The following is a 5614-nucleotide window of genomic DNA, read 5'->3' as shown; positions in this document are numbered from 1 at the left end:
AAAGATGATTGGTGTCAGTTCTTACTTATTTGAGGGAAAAGAGGGGAGGCTTTGCTGATCTGAGGCCAATGGCATAGCCCAGTAATGTTGGCCCTGGAATTATGTAGCAACTTCTGAAGGAACCCTAAGATTCCCATAGAACCCTGGCTGAGAAAGGTTGAGTTCGGTAGTACATGCTTAAGCATTGGCCACTGTTATCATTGATCTATGTGAGACTATCAATATAACATATAAAGCACAGCAGCTATAGGTGATCGATGGAGGGAATTCATCTCAGAGTCTTATAACTACTGACATATAACCCGTATTACTCTATCCATTCAAGGCTTTCCAAAGATCTCAACCTCACACGGATGAAGATATTCTGATTGCCCACGTAAAATGATGTTGACGTATCGGCCAAGCATGCCATCACACCCGAAGGTCTTCGATTCCCCAAGCGGGATTGAGACCACCACTGCACACCTGTAGAGAGGAAACTCATGACTCAAATGATGATGATGATGATAGTAATAGTAAAAACACATATTTTAGTAATGTGCCAAAATATTATTTAACCACTGTGGCAGTGCGTGGCAGTGCGTGGCAATACCGCTGTGGCAGTGCGTGGCAATACCGCTGTGTAGAGTGGCAACAGGGTCACCCAGGACTCTCAGCCAGAGGGGCTGAGCAGTTTCAGGACAGAAATACTGTAACCAGGAAAGAGCTGGCTTTGCAATTCTTTCCGGACTTTCTAACTTATAACTGGGATCCTGAAACCTCCATTCCTGCGTCCGGGCTTTAGTGGTGGCCAGCACCATATGATGGTGCACCTGGGCACAACCCTTATGAGACTGGATCAGGGCTCCACCTGTAGACAGTAAAACTCGACCCAGGAGTTAGAGTGGAGTCCAGTGCAGCGGTGTGCTGCAGATTGGAAAACCCAGTGTGCAAGTTAGCACACAACTGTGACTGTCTGGAGATACAGACAGTGGGCTGAGGCCGGAGCAGCGGTGCTGCAAATGCAAAGCCAGGAGGCTGGATGGGCAGGTGCTGCCATGAGATGCTAAAGAACCCCTGCGTGGGTAATTGTTCTGTTTTGTGAACTTTGCTTTAATAAAAGTGGGCAAGGAAGCCCTTGAATGAAGATTACAGCGAGTGGATGCGTCCTTAATGCGCTAATGTTTGGAGCTAATTCTCACACCGCGTACACCGAAATAATAAAAGAAATCCGGGGGTACAATAACAACTTTGTATTTACTTATGCATTTCTGTAATAGTTATACAGTTAAGTATTAATCTAGTTCCACAGCAGGTGAAAGATGGAATCAGGCTTTCAGCTTGAGGACCTGCTTTGCAAACTGTATTCTGGGAGAGGTAGTACTTAGACATGTGCGATTCGGTTCGTTACGAATCGAAATTCGTACGAATTTTCCTGAAATTCCGATTTTCGGAGCATCCGAAATCCGAATTGCAGTTTCTGAATTATATCCAAAATACGAAATTCCGTTAACGAATTTCGGATCCGAATTTCTTTGAAACAGGAACTAATATTACCCCTGTAATGAGGTTGAACAACATGACAAGATTTTTTTTTAATCCGAAATATGGATCCGCTGCTGCTGAGAGTTGCATTACAATACACAGGCAGGAAATACGAAATTCCGTTGATGTATTTTCGTTCCGTTACGAACATTCGTTATATTGAAGGTAAAACGCAAAGTACATTTATATTGGAGTTGATGGTATTTTTTTTTAAAGTCCGAAATACGGAATTCGGATATGGAATCTCCAATATTAACAAAGGTATTTTTGCTTTTTAACTTCATCATAACGAAACAAAGTTACGAAAATGTGCCGAAACTAACGAAAATACGTATTTCGTACGAATCCGAATTGAGTTTCGGATACGAATTACGAAATACGAAATAATGGATATTACGAAACAGAACGAAACGAAACGGAACAAATTTTTTGACGGCGCACAAGTCTAGTAGTACTAAGGAGGGTTTACTGGAATGGGAATGCGGTGAAGTGGATGGCACCAGTCTGGTGTGTTATTATTCTTGTATTTTTTATATACATCAGAGATATAATATACTGTATAGCCTTACAAATAATAAAAAGACCCCCAGAAGTATAGAACAAGCTTTGATTTACATCCCCATTCCCTCTGAGCGGTAGCTTCGGCTGATCCTTCAGCTCTCTTTGGCCGCTGGAGCTGCTGTACGGGCTATTCACTATGTTCTCAGATTAGTAGGGAATCTCCTTAAAGGAGAATTATGAGGCGAGTGATTTTCACTCAGCCTCATAATCTGAGCTGACCTGTGACAATGAGACTGTCACAGGTCGGCTCAGTAGATCGGGAAGTGAGCGAACACATACCGGCGCTCGCTCACTTCTCGATATATCCCTGCAGAGAGCCGTGACAGGGGAGGGACTGGATTCCCCCTCCCCGCTCCGATCCTCCAGCGCTGACTGGTGGAACGGACGGGGCAGGGGGCGGGTACAGCTGGCTCTGCCTCTAGATAGGCAGAGCCAGTTGTCACTCACACAGCTGGGTGGATCCAGACATAATTGTCGGGATCCGTTCCGGCTGCGGCGTCTCAGTATACCGCGAGCTGTATACTGAGCTTTGGGTGACGGGAGGACGCTAGTTTGTGTCCTCCCGTTACCCTTAGAAGAACTATGGGGAAAAGCCCTGACCCCATAATTCTCCTTTAATTTCAGATCCCTACTTGTTTTCATAAATAAAATGCTGATTTTAAAGTTCTGACACCCCACCCCCATTCCCACCACCTGCTGTGTTTGGATGCTCTTAAAGAGTTTCAATCACAGAGAAACAGTCTCATGGCAAACAGCTTCTGCTGCGCTGTCTTTAGAAAAGCTCCATACGGTGTTGGGAAGTCAGTGTAATGGGAGCATCCTGCATTAAATATTTATTTAGGAAATAATGTTTTTTATACACATTGTTAATGAATTGGTATCTAATAGTGAAATCATTTTTAACTTAACTTACAAAAACAAAATTAATTACATTTACACTCGAACCACAGTCATGTCAGTTTAAACAAATGGAGCCCGCGGGCTCATCCTCACCTGGGGTTATTGTTTGCGTGGTTAGACTCAGAGCTCCCAACGAGGATTAAAGCTCCGTTCAGTCTTTCCGCACAGCAGTCTCCTCTGTTAGTGACGTTGATGTACTAAACTCTGTAAGGAGTCAGCAGATCCACCCTCCACCAGGGAGACGGGTCATTGTGTGTATGTGAGCAGGAGCCGTGGGCAAAGTCCGAGTCGGGGTTCCCATCTATGGCATTTATTGCTGCTGACTGGTAGCCACTGTCTGAACTCCGTAATATTGAGGACTGAGTTGCCCGACCCTGGAGGGAGGCATTTGTATCTGTTTGAGAACATAAGGGAGCAGATCCAAATGTTATTCAGTATGAGAAAGGAAGGAGCCAATATGAGATAGATGTAGATAGATACAGTACACACACTATATTGCCAAAAGTATTGGGACGCCTTTACACGCACATGAACTTAAATTGGCATCCCAGTAGGGTTCAGTATTGGGTTGGCTCCGCCCTTTGCCGCTATAACAGCTTCAGCTCTTCTGGTAAGGCGTCCACAAGGTTTAGGAGTGTGTCTATGGGAATGTTGGACCATTTGTGGGGTCAGGTATGGATGTTGTAGGAGAAGGACGGGCTCGCAGTCTCCGCTCCAATTCATCCCAAAGGTATTCTATGGGGTTGAGGTCAGGACTCTGTGCGGCCAGTCACGTTCCTCCACCCCAAACTCCCCCATCCATGTCTTTATGGACCTTGCTTTGTGCACTGGTGCGCAGTCATGGTGGAACAGAAAGGGGCCATCCCCAAACTCCTCCCACACAGTTGGGAGCATGAAATTGTCCAAAATGTCTTGGTATGCTGATGTCTTAAGAGTTCCCTTCACTGGAACTAAGGGGCCAAGCCCCTTAGTTCCAGTGCAGGGGAGGACAGGGCCTACCTGGAAGGGACTAATACCTGCAGGGGCAGCCGCTTCAAGGCCGCCAGAATGGTAAGTATACATGGGCATTTTATACAGGGCTGGCCTTCTTATATAGGGGACTCTGGGTTGATAGGGTCACTTTAAGACTGTAATTATGTAACAACACTGAGTTAGCTCCATATGAATGATGAAATATACTGTGTTTCCCCGAAAGTATGACACTGTATTAAATTTTTTGGGCTAAAAAAAACACACTAGGTCTTATTTTTTTTTTAATGTACAACAATCCATCCACCAGAATGAGCGAAGCACTCTTTCACTATCGTTTCCTCACAGGCGGAGTGCATTTGGTATCACTCCGCCTGTGGCAGGAGCCGGCGCTATAGAGGAAACATCGGCTTATGTGGCTCTGCTCCCTCCGCTGCCGCCTCGCTTCCTCTAGCGCTGGCTTCATTGGCAACGCTGATTCTCTCCCGCCTCTCTCGCGGCTCTTCAAGTTCCCCCTTATGCCACCATGGCCGAGCAGCTGCATCCAAGCCTTACATCACCAAGTGCAATGCAAAGCGTGGGATGCCGTGGTGTAAAGCGCGCCGCCGCTGGACTCTAGAGAAGTAGAGACGTGTTGTCTGGAGTGACCAATCACGCTTCTCTGTCTGGAACGGTACTTGCCTGACTGCATTGTGCCAAGTGTGATGTTTGGTGGAGGGGGGATTATGGTGTGGGGTTTCTTTTTCGGTGGTTGGGCTTGGCCCCTTAGTTCCAGTGAAGGGAACTCCTAAGGCATCAGCATACCAAGACATTTTGGACAATTTCATGCTCCCAACATTGTGGGAGTAGTTTGGAGATGGCCCCTTCCTGTTCCAACATGACTGCGCACTAGAGCACAAAGCAAGGTCCATAAAGACATGGATGAGCCAGCATGGGTGGAGGAACTAGACTGCTCACTTGGCACTCGTCCTTACGTCAGTGCTGTCTTGTGAAAACTATAGGGGTCAGTTATGCAACCGATCACCCTGGTCCAGAAAAGAGAGAGCAGCAGTGACCTGTTACATAAATGACTCCTATAGTTTTCAGGAGACAGCACTGAAGAAAGGATGAGTGCCAAATGAGCAATCCAGTTATCGGATCCTCTAATGTGCAGAAAGAGGCAAATACAGACATATTGCCATACAGCGTAACCCTGGAATAAGACACCATTCAGATCTAAGACACTCTGTGTGGTGCCCCGCGCAATTATGAAGTAGTCACAGGCTTCCCCTTGACTGTGGCATGTGACAGAGCGGAGGAGGAGCCTAGGGGCCTTACTCTGCTTTGACCTGCACTTCCACAGTGCGGGTATCACTAGGTGTGGAGCTGGGTACTGAACAAGAGTTTTAAGGCACTCGGCTTCCCAGATTCCACAGGAAGCTGGGATCTTGTTGAAGTCCTGGAACAGTCTTGCGGACAGTTGGGAGGTATGAGGGGAAATCTGCAACAGAGACAAAGTAATGAAAAGCTGTCAGGGGGTTCAAGCTTTTCCATATACTGCTAAAAATAATTTTAAAAAAACAAACAAACTTGTAACTATGTGTGCCTGTTGCAGATATTCCCCTCACTGCAGCACCTTGAGGAAACTCATGCAAGCATGTGGAGAAGATGCAAAATCCAT

At 46.2% G+C, this 5614-nt stretch overlaps 1 pseudogene; it reads right to left on the bottom strand.

Annotated features, from left to right (window-relative positions):
• Nucleotides 1-320: 320 nt before the first annotated feature.
• LOC108803167 lies at nt 321-5614 on the bottom strand (annotated as a pseudogene).

This window comes from Nanorana parkeri, unplaced genomic scaffold (assembly GCF_000935625.1).
Source record: "Nanorana parkeri isolate BGI_ZX_2015 unplaced genomic scaffold, ASM93562v1 scaffold3457, whole genome shotgun sequence".
Lineage (NCBI taxonomy): Eukaryota > Metazoa > Chordata > Amphibia > Anura > Dicroglossidae > Nanorana > Nanorana parkeri.
This window is presented reverse-complemented; position numbering and strand designations above follow the sequence as displayed.